Source organism: Triturus cristatus, chromosome 10 (genome assembly GCF_964204655.1).
Source record: "Triturus cristatus chromosome 10, aTriCri1.1, whole genome shotgun sequence".
NCBI classification, from domain to species: Eukaryota; Metazoa; Chordata; class Amphibia; order Caudata; family Salamandridae; genus Triturus; species Triturus cristatus.
The window spans coordinates 452,055,548-452,081,001 of NC_140593.1; positions in this window are offsets into that span (position 1 = coordinate 452,055,548).

The following is a 25,454-nucleotide window of genomic DNA, read 5'->3' on the forward strand; positions in this document are numbered from 1 at the left end:
TCCAATGTTTTTATAGATCTAATTAAATGCCACAAAATCACTTCCATCGCTCTTCTCTTTTCCAGATAGCCTGACTGGATATCTTATTCCAATTCACCCAATAGCAATAACCTTCAAAACGGCTGCTACAGGTTTAAGTTGATATCAGGACAATTATAATATATTGTCTGCGTTGAACAATGTCTTGATCTATCAACCCCAGTTTTCTATCCTCTAAAGTGCAGGAGAAGGGGTGGGAATGTGGGCGTCTCTGGGGGGCACCCTTGCAGAAGTATATAAATGCCCACATCATCATTTGTTTATAAGGATTTGCATATCTCTCCCTTTTTTATGTTTCTTTATTAGGTTACCTATTTGTTCTTTAATACAAAAACAACATAAAGCAAATGTTTGCCATTGGCATCTATCTGGTAACAATTAATATCAGGAATGAACATTAAGGACACTTAAGGATAAATCGACACATATACATTTAACATAAATCAGGTGTTTGGTCCATACTTTACATCTTTATAGCAGACATTTGAGACTGACACATCCCAAATAATTAGGCAACATGGCAAAGAGTTTGGGAATGACCATTGCAAATGGGGATCTGTCTAGAGTATGTGGGGTACCTACTACAAAGTACTTAAGCACCCTTTATGAAAAATGGTCTTATCACACCAGAAATCTCAATAATATCACGTGGGGGGTTGGATCATGGATTGAATAAGAAATTAAAATATTCACTTTATTGTGTTCATTGCAAACAAATGTTCACCTGGAATTGGACTATGATCTGAAAGGCTCTTTCCCAAATAATCAGCATTTCTATGATAAATAAGAATAGAGTATATCTATAAAGAAATTAAAGTATACAGCCTTGAAGTCATATCTCTTTGTTATTTTCCTCTCTACACATCAGCAGGGCCACTGGCACCACTGCTAAGGTAAAGAGTAGGGAGGAAAGTGGACACCCTTGGTGATTTCTCCTCTGACCAAGATTTGGAGATATCATGTCTGCTTCTGATTCGAGCTGTGGATATTATGTATAGAAACTTAATTCAAGTAATTATTTAATTTCGAAATACCATTTTAAGCAAAACCTATAAACAGACACTCTAGCCTACAGTGCCACAGGCATTCCCATATCAACTGGACTGACTATAAGTCTGATGATATGACAGATGGAACAACCTCCTAATGTTTGGGAATGTAGTTCTGTTTGATACAAGCCTGGATTTAGCCACATGCTAAGTATGCTAGATATAGGATAGACAAAGGACTAAAAGCCCTTACAAAGTATCCCACCTGACTTTTCAGAGTTACCATATTCACACTAGTGGTAGTAAATAAGCATCCCGATTTGCCCAAATTAACTCAACATACTTCTAAGAGTTGCTGCAGCAACTGTAATTGAGATACGGTGTAAAGGTTGGCCGAAGTCTATTAGTACTCCATGTCTTACCACTAGTCAGGTTTCTAATTGCCTATCTTAGTATTGATATCATTAGAAGACATCCAATTCTTCTGCCTGTTTCCTTGTCAACTTTTTCAGGCATATCAATTGAACATTTCCCTTCAATAAAGTTTATGTCTGTCTTGGCGCAGAGGCGTTTAGCTGGGTGTAGTAACTTGTTAGTGTATTTTCTTTGACTGTCAGAATGTAACCAATCCATCAGTGTTCTGCTATTCCACAATTAGAGACTGCAGGCCTTATTACGAGTACGGCGGACCGCCGTACTCGCGGTGGCGGTCCTACCACCGCCACACTTTGGGCCCACACACAGTATTACGAGTGTGGCGGTTAGACTGCCACAGGACCTCTGCGTCTGCCGGGGATCCAGCATCCAGCGGCGGCTATACAGAAGTCAGGAGCAACAATATGCTGGTGGAGACGCTGCGGCACCACCGATCATATTATTAATTGGCTTTCCAGTAACCCTTTCATGGTGGTGAGCCCGCCATGAAAAGGGTGGTGGAGAGGCAACCCCCTGCCGCTCTTGGGCCTAGGGGTGCAAGCCACACCATACAGGAGCATGCAGTCGGGGCTCTCACGGTGGTGGTCTGCATGTGAGGCTCTCCCATGAGCCTAACAGACCACAGCCATCAGACAGCCACTGCATGGATTACAATCGTAATCTAGCGGGCAGGTGGACTGCGGCCTTGGCTGTCCGCCAGTGGACGGTGTGTGGCGGCACCGCTGGAGTACCATCAAAGTTGTATTAAGGCCCTGAGTGTTTCTGCCTGCTCCAGACTTGTTAAAAGATGACTAACTCTGTCGGTCACGCCATACTCTCAGGCAATGACTTTGTGATAATCAACAAACCTATGTCGCTACAGTGTCTTGGAGTGTATATGTTATATCTGTATCAAAGTCCCCACACTTTTTTTTACTAGAAAGCTATTGCTTCCTAACTTAGCAAAATACGTGTGTATTCAGGCTTAACCTGAATTTAACGTAGGTAGGTGTGACGAATATTGCAGCAGATAATGTGTTTCATAGTTTGGCTCCAAGTATGGAGAAGACTATGACCTTTATTTAGCATTTGGCATATGGGGTAACTCGCCACACATCTGACAGGCATCCTGTCCACTGTATTACAAGAGCATTGCAGCCTATGGTACTTGAAATACTGATGATGGGATATCAGTCAAGTTTGAAGGAGTATCCCATCCACTAAACTCTAAAGAAGGCCCTTTGTTGCACCTTAAGAAACATTTCTATATTTTCTGAGGCCTGGATGCTTGGTATTGTCTGAGCCTACAGCTTGGCACAATTTGCTTATTTTTGAATTGATAAATCTAGTATTCTGTGCAAATTCAGAGGAGGGCTTTAATTGTGATGTAAACCACCCTGTATTGGACTTAGGCAGTTATGGGAAGTCAGAAAAGTGCATGCGAGGGTGCTGAGATTTGTTCACTCTGGCCAGTTCACCCTAGATGTCTTGCAGTTGAATTTTGGGTTTACTGGAGTTGGCAGGCTTGTACACGTTGAGGTAAAAGGAGTTAAAGTCTAGTACTTTGCCAAGAAAGTTGAGAAAAATAAAGGTACTTGTTATATCCTGAGTTTTACTTAATTGTAATTAGCCTAGGTCTTCCTAGCTGCTCAGCCAGAGTGAGAGATGGTAACGGAATGTTGGTGTGACTGTGATGAATGGAATGCCTGGGTGCCTGTGTGGGTGAGTGATGACAGTTGGAGATGGGCTGAGCAGCTGGGCAGGCTGCTCCTGGTGGGGCCGTGATATGGGCTGTTACATGGGCTGACATAGAGGCTGTAACAAGCGCCTAAGATAGGCTAATGATGAAGCTGGTACGTGGCTGAACTGATCTGGAACTGGAACTAATAAAGAAGGCTTTGAAACCTACAACATGGCTACAAGTGTCATCCTGTACAGATTACAACAGTACTACTTGTAAATGTTTTGACTTTGAGGTGGAAAACGCTGATATTTACAGCACTGCTCACTTGGGGTTGAGTGCGAGGGACTGTCTGATAATGAAACCAAGAATTATCAGGAGTGTAGCAGGGACAGCACAAACCAGAGGTACTCATTGCAGATGTGGGAGACATCACTCTGCTTAATTTGAGCCGGTGGTTGCAGGTGGGGCACACCAGCACTCATTATTGGGGAGTGACAAATAAATTTGTCTCAAGAGACAAGAGCAAGAGATGTTAAAACACTCAAGGGGAAGGAAGAAGGAAGAGCGAAAAATGTGCCAAATGAAGAATGTAAGAACCGGCAAGAGGGAGATAAAGTGGCAGCGAATGTCTGGTGGTGGGTGAGAGTCATGAAGTGGAATCAAGACGTGTCCTTCTGATTGAACATGTTGGATGTGGGGACTGGGGGAGGACTACGACAGGGTTTTCTTAACTTCTATACTTGTAATTCCCTTCATAAAAATTGAACTGTTTGCCTAATAACTGATAAATATATGTCTGGAGCATTAATAGAGTAACTATGCTAGTATTATGCCGCTTACAACCCAACAGAACATTAAGAAGGTGCTGTGTGGCTTCTTGCTCTCAGCCCTATCTACTCATGTCAAAAACAATATGTATTCTAAAATGCCGCTCGGGCAACTAATGCATTGCACTGCAATTGCAACTGTGATTTATCTTGATGTTTGATCGCTTGGTTAACATTTTGCAAAAACTAATAAACAGATTCAAGCAAAAAAATGAGGTGGAATCAATGCTACAGCCAATTGTCAAGAAGACATTCAGTAGCTCCGGCTGCGGACTTCTGAGAAAAAATTTAGGCACTCGCGCTTATTCTATTGCAAAGTAAGCACAGACAGAACCCAGGAATAAGATCTCTGGCTTGGATGGGCTTGGCTTCAGTATTTTGACAAACATCTGGGTGTTTTTCCTGCAAAGAGAAATTGAGTGGGAGCCCCTCTTAGCAGTTGTGGTCTAAGGTGTCCTTGGTGTGCTTCCATGTCTTGTCATTTATCTTTAAATTTTTCCAGTGTTTACCTTTGGTGATCTTTTTTTAACTTATACTCTCCAGCCTCTGTATTGTCAAACCTTTCTGATGTTTATTCAGAAAAGAGTCTTAGGCAACGGTTTGAACGGCGACTGAATAATGCCTGTTTGTGAGAAAGTATGAGCAGAAATATGTTTTGATCAAAGCTGATATAACTTCTATTAGCACATTTAGACAAACGACAACCATGATAAGTTTAGAATAAATCAGTTTTAATACTTGAGTTATCTCTGTGGGCCGATCAATGGTCCACATAGTTCATATTAGATATCTTTTTGGGTATGATTGAGTCCACTAGGCACTGCCTAGGTTTTGGAACCCACTTAATTTTTTTAACATAATGTTTTGTTATTTTCGGGCTTCTTTGGGAGATGAGAGTTAATCCTGCCCTTTGTTTTTAGAAGAAAATATCCTCACTCAGCATTAAGCTTGCACATTTTTTAGGGTAAATTAAATCTGATTTGCTATGCTGCAGCTTGGTTTTTAGGTCTCGCCTGACCCAGCGCATGCGCTAGTCTGGCAGACTTATTGAGAGGGCTCCAAAAAGTGCTACCAGGCCAGCCGAGAGCTACAGTGCATGTTCGTGGGAGCGCGCGCCGCGCTTGACCGAGATTACTTTTACTTTCGCGGCCGCACGGCCGCTTTGATGTTTGATCGCGACCACTTTCACGGCCGCACAGCCAATAGGTCTGGCTTTTGGAACCTTATAAGTATTTAGTTATGCAACTGTAGCATGGCTAAACACTTATAAGGTCCCAAAGGCGAGACCTATTGGCTATGCCAATGCTTGTTGATCCTGACCATAGAGAAATTAGGTAGAATACAAGTGAATAAAGATCGCCTATAATTTATTTTTTATAAAACATGCAGAGCTGCCTTATTGATGTGTTCCCTGTGACAAATGTACTTCTTGGAAATATCACGCATCTCTCGCAGATAAAACATTAACGTCGGGGGCCTTATTAACACCTAATGTAGTTTTTGCTGTTAAACGGGGTGGATCTGCCCCAAGCACCAGGGAACCAAGAATGTGCTTGCCCGGTTAACTATTTAACACTGTATAGTGATTAAGTAACGCCATTGTTATGCGTACAAAATGATGTTAAAAGATACGTAAAATGTGTTAAAACACGCTGGGAGGCAACTATGCAAATTTCTATGGCTTTTAGTCTGAGTGAATGGTTGATTAGCAATGCTTTAACTGATTAATAATGTTTTTAACTTTTGTACGCAGCGGGCTTCTCTTTGTTTGACACATTCTGTTTGCGTTTTTCCATTTTTAATGAACACGCATTTGTCAATAATGTAATTTCAAACAAGGTTTCTTGAGATTGAACTTTAATACGGATTATACTTAATTAAAAAATCGGAAAATTATTGTGAACTTTGCAAATGCATAGAAGCTTCCTTGATTTGTATCTTTTCCCCTTTGCAGGATTCTTCTTTGAGTCTTCTATAGGAATAGAATGAAGATTCATAATAATAAATGATTTTTTTCATGTCACTTTATACTTCTGTCATTTCGAAGAGTAATGAAGAACATATGTTATTACTACCCATCATACTAGTACTCAATTTACCGACTTTAGGCGGTGTCAAGATTCAAACTCGTAACCTTCAGATCACCACTCAGCAGAATGTAGGGGTGTTCCTGCTAGTTTACATGTGCATTATCAACTTCTTTGGTCTTCATTACCATTTTTGAGTTTTGTGATAAATATCGGCAGGCCATCATAGGAAAGTAGGATCTGCTCTCATGGTTATCCCCACTTTTTGCTGGTGTCAGTATGTTTTTTTGACTAGTCTGACTGGGATCCTGCTAATCAGGAGCCAAGTCACTGTGCTTCCTCTCTAGATTTGACTTGGTAAGTACTTCTGTACCTCCACAATTGGCTACTGGTTTACCCCTGCATGTCCCTAGTATATGGTACTAAGGTACCCAGGGCATAGGTACACCTGGGGTCTCCCATGGACTGCAGCATGCACTATGCCACCCACGACAGGCCACTCAAACTGTGACTACAGGCCTGCCATTGCAGCCTGTGTAAGCTGGTCCTAGCACATCTTACGGCAGATATAAGTTTCATACTACACTTAAAACCTATAAGTCACCCCTAAGGTAGGCCTTTCAATCCTGAAGGCAGGGTGCTGGTTATGAGTGTTAGGGTGCCCTTGAATGAGCAGGACACCCCTACAAACCCCGGAGTTAATTCTCAAGGCTTTGTAAGTGCGGTCAGCTGTTTTTGATACATATCGTGGCCACACGTCATTACGAGATGGCTAACTATATAGTGGCTTTGCCAAACCTGGGCATGTTTGGTATCAAACATGTTGGAATCATGCCTCCACATTGTTACTGGTGTTGGAGGTAGGATTCCATGCACTGGGGGGCTCCTCCGAAAAGCCCTCAGTACTCCTGGTAACAGCCTTCCAGGTTCTGCTAGCAAGCTAGTGCTGCTGCCGACCCCAGACACGATTCTGCTCTCCTGCTGCTTAGGTTTGCTGTCACAGGGAGGTGAGACCACGTCCCAGACAGGACTTAGTGTACTGGGGTGGGGGACGCTTGCCAGTACCACCAGGCTGCTTTGAAGGGTACATTTGGTGCCCACGTTGCATACTCCAGTTGGTTCCAGTCCTGGGAGCCCTTGGCTCCCGCTCTGGTGTGAAACTGGATGAAGGACATGAGAGTACCGTCCCCTCTGACCAGCCCCTCCTCTGGGAGGGACACCTGAGTCGTCCTAACAACTTTCTTAGGGCATAAAAGAGCTTACCTCTGAGTGGGTCCTCAGAACCATCATGGGACAAGACTCAAGCCTGAAACCACATCACTCTTTGAACTTCTGGACACTTGGACTTCGCTGGACTTTGCCTCAAACTGGGATTTCACAAAGGAAGATCCCTGCTGCTTCTGGTCTCACTGTTCTGCAAGTCTTCTTTATCATCTGTGTCTGTGCTTCTTCCAGGATCTTCATCAGACCTGTGGGCATCAAGGACACCCACAGTAATCTCCCTTGGATTGAAGGAGTCACTCCCTCACATCTGCAGGCACTGCAATGAAGTTTACCGGTCTCCTGCTCCTGACATCCCACGGACTTCAAAAGGCTCAGCAACACAGGTGGTGGTTCTGCAACTCCCAGGAGGCATGGCCTGTTCTCTCTGCAATTTTGAGGCCAGTATCACTCGTCGGAACCGTTGGGAGCAAACCCCTGTGCACAGCACCAACTTGCTGTTGCCAAGGCTTGTTGGATCTGTACGTCAGAGATCTTCCGGCTACAAGAAGCTCCAGCCTCCAGCATCTCTTCCTGCCAAGATCAGCATCTTCACCACATCCTCTGCACTGTGGGCCTTCATCTTTGGTGAACTGCTTGAGGTCCTTTTGCGACTCCTGTGCCTTCGGCCTGTGGGTCCTCTTGAGGGCCTTATCCTGTTTCAGTGGACTTCCCTGCTTGCTCTGGGCCTGCTTTGACTCTCCTGCTTGTGGTGAGTCCCTTGGACTTTGCTGTCTCAACGTTGCCCCTTCTTCGCTGTCCATGCCTGTTGCAACTGCCAAGGCTTGTTGGTGTTCCTGCTAGACACTGACCCCTTGTTTCTCGACCTCTGAAGTGGGACAGCTTGTGTATGGCTCCTGTCTTCCTCATCAGCGCCTTGTCCTCATAGCTGCAGCGACAAGGTTACCGTCAACACTCCTTCATCTTCCATCATCGGTAGGCATTGCTCTTCCTTGCCTCCTGGTCACCTCTGAGAGGCATCTACTCTGTACCCTCTGCTTGCAGGTTCTTCTCTTCAAGATTCCACCCTTGGATTCCACCGGACTCTTGCACAGTCTTTGCCAGCGGCATCTTTACTGAAGTCCTCTATTGTGGTTTACAGCGGTTTCCGATGTCACTTCGCACCTATGCACCCGGCTTCCCAGGTGTAGATATCCTGGTTCCTTGGGTATCCACGGGTGGGATGACTCTCCAATCTTCTTTCTTCCACGGGGTTTCCTCAGGGTCCACTGGAAGGATGCTTCTTCTTAAAAACTGCAACCACAACTTTCCAGTTGACTTCTATTGAGTACACGACTGTGTTTCCACACTGCAACTGCCTCTGTGTGGTTCCTGGGTACTTACCATGGGTGGTTCCTTGTGTCCCCAGCTCTTCTGACTGTCCTGGTCCAAGTTACGACTTTGGTCGCAGTTTGCATTCCACTTTCTCAATATATGGTTTGTTCTCCCTCTAGAGACCACTCTGAATTGTGCTTACTTACCTCTTGCAATTGAAATATTCTTGTGTATTTGTGTTGATATCTCAGGGTAGGAGATATACCAATGTGTTAACGAGTGTTTTGTAATAAATATACCTCTTTTTTAACTACACTGTGTTTTTAGTTTAACCTACACTACATGATTAGATCTGGTAAAACAAGCTGCTTAACACTCCTTCTGGACTAAGCCTGAACACTGCTTTCCACAGTTACCACTTAGAGAGCTTTCTAAGGTTGTCTCAGACCACTAAAACCACAATAAGGGTTGTCTGGATTAGTGCAAGGTGCTTCACTTAAATAAGTGTGCACCATATACTAAGCCACCTTCCTACATGTTCTTTTTCTCCTCCTCCCTTAATCCCATTGTGTCTTTCATGTTCTCTCAGTGTCTCTCTTTTGTCCTTCATTCGCTTCTTCTTGTGATTTAATATTTCCTGTCTACATTTCTCTTCTTCTCTCTTGGTCTGAAGTCAATTTTGTATTTAATAATGCTTTATAGGCATGACGTATTGGTTTACAATAGCCCTTACGGTTTGCAGGTTAATAAGTACTTCATTATTTGTATTTATGGTTTATAGAGCACATTATGTCCGTAGTCATCAAAGCGCTAAACCATCTAAAGGACGCAACCCCCAAGAAGGGGTAGGTTGAGGGTGGGATAACAGCCATGTCCTCAATTGCTTCCGGAAGGCCATGTGAGATTCTAAATTGGTTATGTGAGGAGGCAGGGGATTCCATAGGCTTAGCCGCTGTTATTGAGAAGCCTTGGCCTCCCCATCTAGCCTTCAGACACCTGGAAATGACCACCTTCTTCATATTAGAGGATCTTGTCTTGTAGAGCAATACCAGTTAAATGCCAACTTCAGAGCAAACAGTCCTTGTTGATGTAGGGCCTTATGTACCATGCAGAGGGCTTTAAAATGTATTTCTCTGCGGGATAGGCAACCAATGCTGAGAATGCAGTCCTTCTCTTACTAAGAGCAGCTTTGGTATATTTAAGACCAAATGGGCTGCCACGTTCTGGATCACCTGAAGTTCCCTGAGGAGAGATTTATTGATAGTGAGGTAAAGTGCATTGCGGTAGTCAAGCCTGGATGTCACAAGAGCAATCGCTACTGCAGTTTTAAGTTTGGAAGGAATGAAGGGAAAACATTTCCTCAACATCTTGATGATGTAGACACAGGTACTGGTCAATCTGTTGACTGTTGGTCAATGGCCAGCCTGCTGTCATAAATGACTCCCAAGTTCTTTGCAGTGTTGACTGGAGTGGGGAGATGACCAAAACTCTCTGGCCACCACATCCCTGACCACACAGAATTCTGGGCACCAAAGATCAGAATCTTTATCTTGTCTGCATTAAGTTTTAAGTGATTCTTCTTTAACCAGCTACTAGTGCTTAACATGTATTGCTTGAACCTCTCAGCCACATCACATTTATCCTCGGACCCTGAGACAATAAGCTGAGTATCAATTGCATAAGATTGAACCTGGAAGCCAAAAGACCTCAACACGGTTGCAAGTGGAGCCACAAACAGATTGAATAGCAGAGGGCTAAGTGAAGACCCCTGTGGGACTCCACATGGTAGTTGGAAAGGGGGAGCACTAAAATTACAGCAGCTGACTATATGAGTTCTAGAGGTAAAAAAAGAGCTCAGTAAGGGAAATGCGGTGTCTCTTATTTCTGCCTGGTGCAATCCGTGCACCAGGCAGGTTGGAAAAACTGTGTCAAATGCTGTGGATAAATCCAACATGACCAGGATGGCATAATTCCCCTGATCCACTTGTGTCCGAATGAGATCTGCTGCCACCACCAAGGCTGATTCCGTGCTATGTCCAGTGCGGAAACCATTTTGAGAATTATCTAAAAGGTTTTGTGTGGCATTGAATTCCATCAGAATCTGATTCATATGTTTCTCTAAAATGTTGGCTGGATCAGGCAACAATAAGATGTGGCGTACATTTTTAAGATCATCCGATGCTACATTTGAATTTTTCTTTAATGGGAGGACAATCGCCTCCTTCCGTATCTGAGGGAAAATTACAGTAGTAATAACTTTATTCAAGACCTTTCCTAAATAAGTAGTTACAACATCTGGTGCCAGTTGGTCAGAACTTTGGGGGGACATGGGTCCTCCCGGGATCCTGATGTCAATTGAATTAAAAAAAAATGTTCGAGTATAGGTTATAGGGGGGAAGGAAGCTACAAAACCAGAGGGTTAATTGGTTCTAGGATTCTCCATCACCCCCAGGAAATGGACCCCATCTTCCACCGACATTCATTTTGGAAAAAATATAGTCATGATTTTGTCTTTAACATACACTGCTATTGCAGACATTTTGAGAGTTTTCAAGAGATTACTAAATAGGGAGGCTAGTTAACTCTTTTACTGTCTTAAAAAGATCATTTGGAACATTCAAGGCCACACGTATTTCACCTGGTAAGTAAGTTGATTTGGCCCCTGCAATAGCCCTTTTATAGATGGCGATTGTATCTTTCTGTTTATTACTCTCCTCCTGAGACAGAGTGGGCCTCCATCTATGTTCTAGTCTTTGACAGTAATTCCTCTGAAAACCAGGGTGCAGATGCTTGTAATATCAGACATCTCTTCTGTTGGGACATTGTCTTCTATTACTATTGCATTCCATATACTCCAGTATAGTTTTATATACAAATCTTTGGGTCTCTGATGGTGTCACAGGCTGACAGGTATTATGTTATGTTATATGTTTGTTATATTACAAACATTTATAAAGTGCGCAGCTACTCAGAAGAGTGTCCCGGCGCTGGCAGAAGGGGAAAAGAGTCACATGTGGTTAACTAGATATGAAAGAGGTGGGTTTTAAGCTTCTTTTTAAACAGGTCGAGGCTGTCTATCGGCCTCAGGTCGAGTGGTAGTCTGTTCCAAGAAAGGGGTCCCAGATAGGAAAAGTGCCTGCCACCCATTCTGAGTCGATTGATTCGGGGCACCTTTGCAATGCGTGCCGAGGAAGAGAGGAGGGTGCGGGCAGGGTTGTAAGAACTGATTCTCTCTTTGAGGTATAATGGCCCTGTCACATTCAAGAACTTGTGCATGAGAACCAAAGCTTTGAATGCTTGCCTCTGTTTTATCAGGAGCCAGTGGAGGGCTCTTAGGTGAGGAGTCATGTGGGACCTGGGAGGAAGTCTGAGCAGCAGTCTTGCTGCGGAGTTCTGAACCACCTGGAGTCTATTAAGGAGATAGTCATAGGAGGCCCAAGTACAGTGCATTCCCATAGTCTAGTCTGGATGTAATCAAGGCCCGCACTACCTTTCTACCCGCCGCCACAGATAGGAGCGGCAGACATTTTTTCAGCATGCAAAGCACGCTAAAGCAAGAACTATCCAGAGCTTGGGTCTGTGGGAGGAAGGAGAGGATGCTGTCAATTTTGATTCTGAGATTCTTGACACAATTTTGCGGGGATGCCCAGATGTAGAAAATTATTCAGCCAGCACTTTTCCACAAAATTGTGAGAGACAGCTCCAAAGGTCACTATCTCAGTTTTATCCGGGTTACATCTCAGATGATGCAACTACAGCCACTGAAAGACTTTGGTACGACAACCAGAGCTCACCTTCTCATCCAACTTCCCGTCTTTCTTGCATATAAACAGCAACTGCGTGTCATCTGCGTATGAGATGACTTTAGCGCCAAGCGAGTCACTGAGCGTGGCAAGGGGTTTCATATAAATGTGGAACAGCGTAGGGCTGAGAGCCGATCCCAGAGGAACTCCCACCAACAGGGGCATGGCTTGAGCTGTGTACGGTGACAGCCAGACTTCCTGCGTCTGTTTGTCCAGGAAGGATGCTAGCCTACTAAAGGCATGGTGTCTGATCCCTATCTTGTGTAGGCGCTCCAGCAGCTTGAGATGGGGTACCATGTCAAATGCCACTGTGAGGTCAAGCAGTATCAGCATTGCTTTGCCTCCCCTATCCAGGCCATTTTGGTTGTGCTCAGTGACTTCCAGGATTGCGGTCTTCGTGCTGAATTGGGGGCGAAAGCCAGATTGCATAGGATGGAGATTACCATAGACTTCCTAATACATGGAAAGTTGGCAATTAACTTCTTTCTCCAGAATTTCGGAGAAGGTGGGAAGAAGGGAGATGGACTTGTAGTTTACTGCTTGCTTAGGATCTGCTGTTTGTTTTTTAAGCGGTGGCAGAACTCTGGCCTTCTTCCACGTGGAGGGAACCTCCCATGTAACCAGTGAGGTATTTAAAATGTGTTTTGCAGAGGGGTTGATGGCCGGTGCCACCATATTTAACACCATGGCAGGGCAGGGATCGAGGGGGGAACCAGATTTGAGACTTTCTAGTGCAGCTAGAGAATGAGCGAGGGGGATGGGGGTGAAAACGTCTAAGGTGGCATATGCAGGAGAGGAAGGAGCTATCCTCGGCCCTTGACTCGGTAGAGAGGGTGCTGGCTTCAAGAAGCTTTTTTGAATGGACATCATTTTTTCATAGAAAAATTGGTCGAGTTCCTTGCACCACTGCACAGTTGGGGTGCAGGCTCTTGATGTGACCATGGGGCGCAGGAAGGAATCAACAACTTTAAAGATTTCCTTTGCTTTGTTATCTGCTTCCATAATTTTAGTGTCAAAAAAGCCTTTTCTGGCGAGGTGCAATTTACCCTGGTACACCTGTTGTGCAGCTTTGTATGCATCTTTGTCATCTGTAAGGTACTTCCGTCTCCATAGTCTCTCAAGCTTCTTGCATTGGCCTTTACAAGAGCTGAGCTCAACAGTAAACCATGGGGCCGTCTGGCAAGATCTCACCTGAGAGATCTTTTTGATAGGTGCTAGTGCATTAACCGTCTCACTAATCCAGCTATCAAGGTGGGCGGTGTCACATTCTACATTACCAGTCAGGACTGGGGAGGTGGAAGTCAGGACTTGGTTCATGGCCTCTGGCTGTAGCTTGTGATAGACCTGATAGGTGGAGGAAGCACTATCTTTTGTGGGCGGCTTACTTGAAGCCTGAGACCAAGTAAAGGAGATTAGATAGTGGTCTGTCCAAGGGGGAGGAGTAGACTGTGTAGTTGCTAAGTTCAAGTTAGAGAAAACCTGGTCTAGAGTATGTCCAGCTAGGTGGGTGGGCCCAAAGATCTCTAATTTGAGCATCAAAGGGGTCATAATTTCATGTAGGGCGATGGCTGCTGGCCCTGTAGTGTTGTCTTGTGACTTGTTATGCCATCTCTTTTTCTTCTGTAAAATGACATAGATCTTCAGTCTATCTCTCAACTTTGTCAATTTAGTAACCGCGAGACAAAGATCATTATTGTATGAGGTTCTTTTGTTTTCAGTTTGGGTCAGTATATGAGAACGATAACAAGTGTCAGCTCTTTTTATGAGGCCCAGATCGCCTCATTGACGTATTCAGACTTGCTTTATTTTTTACACCTGTCTGTCACACCTTTTTAGAACTCTTGCATGTGATGACACTATATGTTTGATCTGTAGTTTGCATGCGTGGTTCTTAACAGATGCTCTGCTAGGGAATAGCTTCCCTTTATTATTGTATAGGATTTCATTTTGATCTGTTTTCTAGTAGGTTGCACGTGGTTGTTTCTTTCCCTTCACATACTCTGCTTCTTCGATTTTCTTTGAGAGCCTTGCATGCCTCTTGTGTGTAGGTTTCCTCCCACTATCAGGAGAGTAGTTGTCCTATTTTGCATAGTTCGTATGACTTTGTAGTTGAAATATTAATTTAGCTTCTCTCAAGGTATAGCCAGAATTTCACAATCCATTTTTGTACGTCAAGTAGTAATTGATGTCCTACTTTTGCTAAAGTTACTGCTGAGCACATTTTTTCAATTTTTGGAGAAAAACGGGCGAATTGTTTCTTTTGGCTGGCGTCCCATTTCATGTCATCATTGATGTATGAAGAGCCCCAGACTGTACAGAAGAATTGGACTGATCAAATTATATTTTGAGGAGCTTCGCACAAGGAGCTTTGCTTTTATAGTGCGGAACGCTTGCAGGGAAAGCTTTGCTTGGGCATATTTTGTAGAACAGAGAAATATTATTCATGAAGGGAGTATTTGGTTGTTAGTAGGGTATTACATTGGATTTGTTCTGGAAGATTATGATTTTGTTTTCTATATATTCAAGTCACAACAAGCTACGCTAATTTTGCAGTAATTTAGGGGCAGATTTATGTTGCACTTGCGCCACTTTTGCGCCGCCGTTGCGTCACTTTTGTGACGCAGCAGCGGCGCAAATCCTGCGCCATGGTGCAGGGTATTTACAATGTGACGCATCTGGGAGATGCGTCACGTTGTAAAGCCCTGCGCCACATGTAGGCGTTCCAGGGCAGGTGGGGGCGTTCCGGCGCAGGAACGCCTCCTAAAAGTGGCTGAGTGAAATCTACAAGATTTCACTCAGTCACTTTTAGGCCCATGCTGCGTCAAAACCCTGCGCCTGCTTGAAGCAGGCGTAAGGATTGACGCAGCATTGCTTGCGACGCAACTCCAGCAATGCGCCACTTTTACGGCACAGATGCGTCACGCATCTGTGCCGTTTTTGCCCCATGGTGCGCCACATTATAAATGCGGCGCATCCATGGTGGCGCAGCTGTGGCGCATAATAACTGGCGCATCCCTGCTGATATGCAGGGATGCGCCAGTTATCATAAATCTGCCCCTTTGTTTTTTGGGGAAAGGGAAACCAAATCATCTGCTACAGGAGCCAGTTATTATTTGCATTTTCTAGCAGTAAATCCAGCCTCAAAAACTCGCTGAGATGACTGCTAGGTTGTGCATGCACATAGAATTGGGCTTTGCCAATATCCCTGCCTCACCTCTTGTCAAGCATGCTGACGGTGAGTGGATTACTTTAACTCAGCATTTTGTTTAGGGACACATTGCTTTAGGTGCATTTTGCCCATTCGTCCTATACAACATTCGAGGAGCTTTGGAAGGAGTCCTAAGTGGCAGGTTCTCAAATGCCTTTCAGAAATCTACATAGCTTGCACATACTTGTATTTTCTGTATTTTGTAGACACGTGTTTATTAGTGCCTGTTATGTTTGTGGTTGGTTAATTGTCGTGTGACTCTCAATGAAACCTGTTTCTTTGTGTTTGGATTGTTCAAAGTTCATACATCTGGCATTTCTAAGAGTATTTCTAGTATGAAAACTAAACAGGAAAAGTGGGAAACAGTGAGCAGAGATTGTCTCTCTCTCTTTCTAACTTCTTTTTTTTTTTTTAAAGTTAATGCATTAATTCTGCAGAAAAGCAAAAAACAGTGGCACTCAACTCTGCACTGAACCAGCGCATCTCTTCATGATATGGCCCTTGATGTTTGGGGGCCTTTCTTATGTTTGGCAAGCGTGTGCCAGTAGGCGCTATTTTGGTTATAGTCACATAGGTAGGTCTGAACGTTGATGGTGAATATAGTGGTGATCAGTGGTGTAACAATAGCCCTTGCAGCGCCCGCAGTGCGGGGAGGCCGGAGCTCCAGGGGGCCCCACCTGGCACTGTGCACGGGCAGTGGCCCCCTGGCGTGAGAGCTCCTGACTGGGCCCAGATCGTGGGAAGCCCCCTCTGTGTACTTTGCAAGTTTCATTACGGCACTGGCGGTGATACTTCTAGCCCTAGCTACAGCAGTGAACTAATAATCTGACCAACTGCTGCCAAACTGGGAAGAGTTTACAAATTTCCACAATGAGGGTCCTCTATTTCTGCCATTGAGAATGCAGAGCTCCAGTGATTGCCAAACTTAGTTGTTTTTAATGCCATGATTTTGAGGATCAGGACTGATTCTTGTTTGTTGGTGGTATATAGATACTAATATTCCACTAAATGTGGTCCTAGTCTAATTCTATGTCTGATCTCATTATCAGGCCCCTGAAGATTAGAATATTGCCCAGATTTGATTTTTTTTTTACAGACTCTACCGTTTGGACTGTCTCATTTGGAGTGTCTCTTTGTCATAGGATGACTGAGTCACCCAATGAGATGTCAAATGCACATGATGGGTGAGTAAAAAAACACTTTGCCCCATGCATGTCTGCAGCTTACTTTCCCGATAGTTTACATTTGTTCTCCTTTTATGATACCCATTTGTTTTCCTCTTTTTATGGTTTTTCAGGGCTTATACCTCAATTTCTCATGTATGTATGTTACTGTACCATGTTTCACTTGTACTGGATGATGATGTAGGGAAATTATGTTCAACAAAGTCTGTTCTTGCACTTTTTTAACCAAAGGAAAAACTTAGGACCTAATTATGAGTACGGCGGCCCTGGTACCAACATACCCGTGGATGCCGGTCCATTCGCCGACATCGCGTTAGGCCTTACGATGGTGGAAGTTGTACCACCACAAGACTGTCACCAAAGCCAGGATCCCAAGGTGGCCAAGCTGGGGAAAGTAGGCGGGAATCGCGGGGTTGCTGACGCCGGCACCGCCGAGTAGATTATGACTTGCCTTTCCACCAAGCATTTCATGGTGGGGACCTCGCTATGAAATGCTTGATAGAAAGGCATGGAAATGGGCACCCTACAGGGCCCCAAGGCAAATCTTCCCATGAGGGTGTGTGCGGGAGGCACGTGGTGTGCCCCCCAATTCCTGCATTGTCGTGGGTGCACTGACATGGTGCATGCCACACATTCCACCCGAAGTGCACAAGGCGTTGTTCTGCACCGCCATGTCTTGCAGGCTCTGTCTATGGGCTGCAACATGCTGCTGCAGTAACACAGCCTCCACCACACCGCCAGCCCTGGTTAACTGTTGTAATCTGGTGTGCGGGAATGCCGGCGGCTTGGTGGTCTTCTTCGGACCACATGGCGGCGGTCCAGTGGGAAGACCGCCAAAGTTGGAATCAGGCCCTTATTCTTTGTATGTTCTAGTAACTAAATGTAAAATATGACATACAGATATGATTATTTCATTCTAGTCCTTGGTAAGGAAACAAGGGCATAGCTGCCATACCTCTTGTTAAAATGTGGCAGTCCCTGGCAAGCTAGCAAGGCTCTTAAGAAGATAGTCATGATTTTCATTTTAAATTGTTGACAAGATAACTGATAAACAGACAAATCTCTTGTACAAATATTTAGGTATATGAATGATCTAAAATTAACTTACTTCTCTTCAAAAAACCATTGCTTCTGTCTAGTCAATTCCAGACAATATTGTCATTATATGTAAAGAAGGCGTTATAAAGCTAAGGCTAATTAATGGGTGTACAGCGCACTAAGACAGTATGATCAGGCTATCTATTACAAATCCATATGCAGGAGCACTGGTATACCATACTGGACATATCATATTCCTCCCTAGCCTTTAACTACCCTTCCAACTGCTAGATACATAGATCCCCTGTAAACCGAGTCAGTGTTGAATCCATTTACTGCTCATCTGCTTCTGCCCCATCAATGTACCTCCAAGGTATCTTACTTGTCTCCCATCTATTCAAAAATAAGGATTCTGTCTTATGTGGGTGCATGATGGTCGGGTAATATATGGGAGTCTGTTGGAACCAAAATAGGCGGCCTGGCTGCTGTGCATTATGGTATTGGTGTCAGTGAAGGCCAGGAGGATACTATATTAATTGACATTACTATATAACATCCGGACTGGATATAGATCAGCCCTTCATAACTTACCTGGAACGTTGTGTGCTGTTCGGGCTGTTTGATATATTTGAACTGTAGACTGTAGATTGTACTTGAAGGAGCAGTAATTGTTCTGAGTTTTATCCCAGGGACATGGGATGATGTAATTATCTTGGAAATATACATTTTTTTTAATCTCTTTTCTAAAGTGTAAATTCTCCTGAATGCTTTTAAACCTAACTGGTAGTGGGTGTCAGAGCTTGGTGGCTAGTACTGAGAAAGCGGTACTCATGTGAATTTCTTATAGTAGGATCATATGATGACCCATGGTGCATGTCTGATGTGCAGTGTGCATTTACATTTCTATTACTTGAATTTACCTGATAGGGATGGTGGTTCTTTTCCTTGGGAGGCTCTGTGGACAACACAGCTTGCCTTGAACATTGCTCGTCTAGCTTCTAGTAGACTGCAGAGTGTTTTCAGGAATGGATTCATGCATTCCATTGGGAGGAGTGAGGGAAGGGGTTTTCCTGCAGGGTTTTGGATTAGTTGTGTTTTGTATATAATGAAACTGGGGACAGCAAGATATAGATTGATGGCATAGTCAAGCTTGGAGATTACAAATGTAAGGATAACTTGTAGCTTTTGTCAGAATCCAAAGTATGGGAAGAGGCACCTCATTGTTTTCATTGTGTAGTGGCTGACCTTTGTGTCCTTGTTGACTTGTAGCATCAAGTATAAGTCTGAATCCATGGTTGCTTCTAGGTTTGTTGCCTCTCTTGATGTTGTTGGAGAGGCATAGAGTTTCTTGGGAAATATGGTGGCAAGATGGAGTTTTGCCATTTTCCACAGGTCATGATCTCTGTCTTTGTGATGTTTAGCTTTAGATAGTTAATCATTATCTTGTGGGGTTGGTTTGGAGGTGGGTTGGTGTAGGGGTGGTATTCCGGGTATTAAGCATTCTACACCTCTGACACATGACATGGGTTGTTATTGCACAACAGAAATATGCATACATTCTTAATATGTCCAGGTTCAAAAATTGTATAAGGTCTGTACACATAGCAGCTATGATTATATATCAATATAGGGCAGCACTTTGGCCCCACCTAATACTTATTATTAACAACAAAATGTATGATGGACTGTACAATTGTATTATATTTTCTGAACAACCAAATAAAGTTTGTGTTAAAAAAAAAAGTTAATCATCATTTATGCATTTTTGGCACGAAGACAGTAATCACATTTTGATTTGAAGAGGTTTTCTGGGCTATCAAATTTTAGAATGATTTGTGTATCATCCACATAGTTGCAACAGGTGAGGTTGAATGATGTAATCAGGCCCAGTAAGGCAGTCCCTCTGAGGGACGCTGCACTATTAGGTGAGAGGGGCTGATGAAATAGGTGGTAAGTATACCAAGTTTTTTCTGTCTTTGAGATAGGAGGCAATCCATTTTAGAGGATTTTCATGTATTCAGAGATCCTAGAGTCTTTGTAGAAGCATGTGGTGGTGGAGGGTATCAGATACTGCTTATAGGTCTAGAAGAACAGGGCGCCCTCTCCATTCTAGTCTACTGTGAGTTTTAGGTCATTCCAAATGGATATGAGGGCTGACTCTGTGCTTCTACCTCATTTGAATCTGGATTGTCAGTCTGACAACAAGTCATCTAAACTAAAAAATTGAGTAGAAACTGCTTGTTCAATTATTTTACATAAGAACAGGCCATTAGATATTGGTCTGTACTTTACTGGATTGGTTGGGTTAAGGTTTTTCTTTTTGAGGAGTTGTCTAATGTAGGAGGTTTTTACCTCAGTGGGAAAGAGCCTACTTCCAATGACGTGTTGAGTAAGCTGCCACCTACCTCTCCTGACCAGGATAAGTGAAGGTTATCTTTAAAGATTTTTGGAGGTGCTAATTCTGAAGGTGTTCCTGATCTTCTTCTTGTGACTGTAATTTTGTGGAATTCTTTTTCTGCAAACATATTGATAGTATTAATTGATGAAAGAGTGTTTTTTTATTTATGGTGATTGAAATATGTCAGAGGAAGCTGTGCTCTCCATAAAGTAATTATCTATCTTTTTAATTTCTGACATCAATTCAAGTCTTGAGATTGTGCTTTTTTGTGTTTTGGCACTCTAGCTTGCAAAATTCTGCTTGAAAAGTGTGGAGTTTCTTATAAGGGCAGTCAGCTTCATATTTGGGCTGGTGTGAAACAACCTTTTTTCTGCAATGATGGTTGCCTGATTTGCCATTTTGCATCTGGCATCTATTCATTTTGGAATTGGTCACTGCACTCTAATTGCACAGTCTCTCCACTATGTTATTCCATAGAATAACATAGAAATGACATAACCTCCTCAAATGCCTTACGGAATTCAAAACAATATGAATGAACCTTTGAGCACAGTTATGCGGTGGACAAGTGTTGAACGTTTTAGATGAAATTGAAAGCTAAAAAGGTCTCACTCCTGCTGTATTGATAATTTTTTTTGCAAAAATGAATTATTCTTCCACTTTAAAAATCACAGTAGGAAAATACCTTATTCAGTTTTGTTTGCCTAGGCTTCATGATTTCAGTTTCTTCCTGAACAACTTTGAAATGAGATCTTAAACGTGCTCATGGTGATTAAGTCATCGGTATGTCTGATGCATTCATCACTGTAACTCTTTATAATTTATGAGTGCTGAACATGCATTTTTAATGAATACAAGTTCTAATCACACTTTTAAATACTTCCGTGTTTGTACTGTCTGGGTCTCAGGAAGAGCTGGAGTGCATTGACATTGATGCCCTGCGCACAGCATGCGGTTAGTGCCTCAGCGAGTGCGTGAGTGATGGATTGCTATCAGTTAAATGAAAGACAAGCTTCAGTGAGCCTGAAATTGGACAAAACTTCATGTTTAATAATCAGAGAATGACAACCATATTCTTTCTGCCATATTGAAATGATTGTAATCTGAAAAAAGATGGCTCCTCTTTAAGGGAGAACCAGGAGCGGCCCGTGCAAGTAAGAGTGGTGGGTCTGGTGGTCGGGGACTTGACAGACGATGACGAGGGAAAATTAAGTAAATATTTGATTTTCCCTTGTCATCGTCTGTTGATCCCCCCCCACCCAGCCTCACCGCTCTTACCTGCATGGGCCGCTCCTGGATATAACACAAGTTATTTGGTATGCAACACCAACCCTTTTCAAAGACATGACTCCTGCACATGATCAAAAACAGTATTAAGCTCTAAATTATTGCGATCAGTTTTCCTGATAGGTTGTATAATTACGGAATCATATCACGTATTGAGCTCTGGAACCATCAGGGCAGCGATTGAAGTAATACAGTGCTATGATCACTTTATGTCCAATGGTGATTATTAAAGTTGTGGTTTGCAATGCTGCATTGGCATAGCGGGACATCATTTGACTGTACAGCACTGCCACCTGAAATAAATCAAGACTTGTATATTTGTGGTGCAACTTTATTTACAGTTGTCTCTTTTCTAAGTGACCAAGTGCTTATTGTAGCATGCTGATCGCTTCCCACTCAACCTCTTACTTCCTTGAGACCTTAGATAGGTGACATTCATACATTAATTCACTACCATTTGAAGGAAGTGTTGTCTGAGAATATGACATCAGATATGTTGGATTTCCTGTCCTTGGCCTGTAGTTTCCCAACAAGGACTCATAGGTAAGAATTGCCCGGGTGAATGTTCTTTACACAGGTGTAATCTTTTATAATTTATGACATTTTGCATTGTGCTTGTTACACGAAATGTTTGAGATTCTGACATTATACCACATAATTGAGATTTTGCTCGGGTAAAAATCCTATTGTGGAAGCATGGGAACAATGTGAATGAACAGAACTGGGTCAGCTGTTGATCACATGCCACACAATTTTCAAATTTATTTGTGAAAAATGCATCCTCATGTTCATAATGGATGCATGAATTAATTTTGTGTTAAAAAAAATGCCAGACTGGCCTTTCACATAACAATTTGTAATTTTGCCTTATTTCTTTGGCCATTTTGCATAATTTCAGAGAAGGAATTTATGCAATTTTCACACAGACCTACTTAGAATTAACCTTAAAAGTGTTTCTTTGTAAAACCCCACTCAGGAGAAGCACGAAGAAGCCATAGGACGTCTGCTTAGGTTTACATTCCCCATGGTATCCCATAGTCCAACCTTACTACCATTTACAGACCTCCTCAGCCAGGCCTGATGCTCTTGTGTTAATGCACATAAGGGAGTTATCAGAATCCCTTCTTAGTCCACATAAGATAGCTATACTGTGTCTCTTTGTGAGGATATTGATGTAAACAACATGAGGCTACAGATCATGTGCGAAGATGAATAGACAGGGAGAGTTCTTGTAACAGAACCGACCCAGTAGTGTGCCTGTTAGATCCTTCCTCTAATGCTGCAGCGATTTCCAACACAGGTTGTGATTCTTTTTGCATACAATGCTCTCCTGTACTCCATACATTTCTGTATCTTACCCTCTCTTACTCACAACTTCTTAGTTCACAGCTCCCCACCTTATCTCAGTGGCGTAAAGCAAGATGATGGGGCCCATCTGCAGAATGTAATGAAGGGCCCCTGAGTTTCCCAGTTATTCGTTGGTCTTCGGCTCAATGGGGCCCCCTTGAAGGGTTCTGGGCTTCCAAAAGGGTTGTGGGTCCACGTGCACGGCAGCGAATGCCGTGGCCTGCGCTACGCCGTCTCGACTGATTCTATCTTCTTGTCATGGCCCCTAAATGTCTATGTTTGGCTACCCATAATGCATTATCGTCTGTCGTCTGTTGTGGTACAAAGGTTTTGGGACTTCGATGTGTACCTGCCAGCCTAAAGCACCTCTTAGTCCAACAGCAACCATGCAAAATCAACCAAAGCAGGAATCTGATATCCATTTGCCTCCTCATTAAAGTAATGCACACCACATACCTTAAGTGCAATCGATTCCAAAAGCAGCCTTGTAATGGAGCAATGAGGGAAATACATGTAAAAAATAACAACTGCAGAAAACAGACATGAACAACACAGGCAATGGCTGCTCCTTGCTACATCTCATGCCTCCTGTTTCCACAGTAAATAAGGTGAAGGGGGCACATTCCCAAGATGGTCGTTTATTTAAGAGCAAAAACGACTGCAATACGTTTGTGGTTGGAGACTTCTTTCTAAGCAAGAAGGAACTCAGACGTCATCGGAACTTCCCTTTCAGACGTACATATTTCCTGACTGCTGCTGCAAAAGCGAAATGTTTCCCACCCTACTGACAGGAGAGAGTTACCCACTGCAAACACACTATCGCATGACTCACCGCAGACGTGAAGTGCCTGGTTCTGTAGAAAAGGTTTCCTAAGTGACTAAACGACTCCTCAATTTCACTCAACAAGTCACAGAGCAATTTGATTTAGCCTACTTAAAAGAACATGCCACAGCTATGCCTGGCGTGCCACTTTAAATAAATAAAGCCCTTACCTCATGTCTGGTCGCGGGGCTGCTGCTTGTTTCCATAGCTAAGTGAGACATTAATCCCCTTGAATGCGGGTACTGTATGTCGTTTTTTAGAGCCTCGTCGCCGTCAGCTTTATAACTACACTGAACTGTCAGTCATGTTACTAAAGGAACAACTTCTGCAATGCAGTCTAGGCTGTTGCAGGACTTGAAGGGGGACTGCATTACAGCCCATTACATTGAATCCCCCTTTTTTGGGTTCTGAGATTTATGTACTAAAATTCGTGGGCGAAACCCTTACAACTTTAATAAACAAAAGCACCCACAATCTTCTGTTCTCTAAGCCTGCCACTAATTTACATATCACTCCTAACTTGAAAACCCTGAATAGTTGAGTCTCAACTCCTTACTGCTTTTAAAAAATATGTTATTTCAATTACTTTTATCAACTTTGGATAGCAACACTGCTTTCCTACCTCATGAAAAGTGGTCTAAAATACAAATTATAAAAGGTGCAAGTAAGTTAAATACTTTCAATTGCAAAACAATCCGATAAAATGCTTAATACTATTCCTTGCACCAACAAAATACCCTTAATTTATGAAACATGCGAATGAAATGCATACTTCCGCTGCCTGCACCACCACCCCCTCTATTGTTCGAGAGACTGTGTACACAAACAGAAGGCTTCCAGTCTTCCTATTGTCTGCTCTTCCTGTGCTCATCAAAACGTTTCTTAGGAATCTCTTAAGTCGAGTTCCATTTTTAGCTTCTGTTTGTATCCACAAAACAATAACATCCTTGTTGTTTCCCTTCTGCCAGGTCTTCCTGTTTTATTTATCACTCAAATCTCACAATGTTTGTCTTTCTGTGTGGTTTCCTCTCTTGCCTTTCCTTCTGGATTTGTTCTTATAGCACATGCCCCAAACCTGCATTAAAACACACTGTGGCTTCATTAATGTTTTTAAGCATTTTTCTTTGACTCAAATACCTCTGCAAACACTTCTTTTATTCCCACCAGCCAGGCGTGGGTCCAGTTTTATAAAATGTTTTGGTTTTTCATTTTGAAAACAGCACTGCAGCTCTTTCATAAGCTGCTAATTCGATTAAACACGTTTAAAATCAACTTCGAAAGTTAACAAATTAGTAACATCTGCATCCCCTCTAATTGTTGTGAGAAAATATTGCACCAGCTGAACACAGACTATTCCAGAGGCAAAGCTAAAGTGTTTTTTTTTTTTCTTTCAATAACACTTCTGGGTGTGTTGAGTTCGAATTTATGCTGTGAGGTCTGGGAACATCAAGCGAGGACGCGTGATAAACTTGTGACGGAGATGACAACAAAGATCAACAAAAGCAATGAAAATGCTTTAGCAAGCATTTCTAAAACATGAGGAATATGCAGAGAGAAATTTTAGCAGATGCTGGTAGATTTGGTGGAAAGCTAATGGGAGTTAAGGCATGAGCATTTTTGGAACATATCAGCTATAATAAGCGCCAAACAAAATGCGCTTTGTTGGAGTCGATGTTCTTTCATTTGTACGGAATCCTGTGTTTTTTAACAGATTCAGTTCAGCACACCTTACTCAACTCCCTAGAACAACAGTCTTGTAAAGGATGTATAGTTGCTAAGATATAACACAATTCAACCGTTTCTCGAGTAAATACCTCTGAGCCATCTGTTATGAACAGCGATGATCCATTC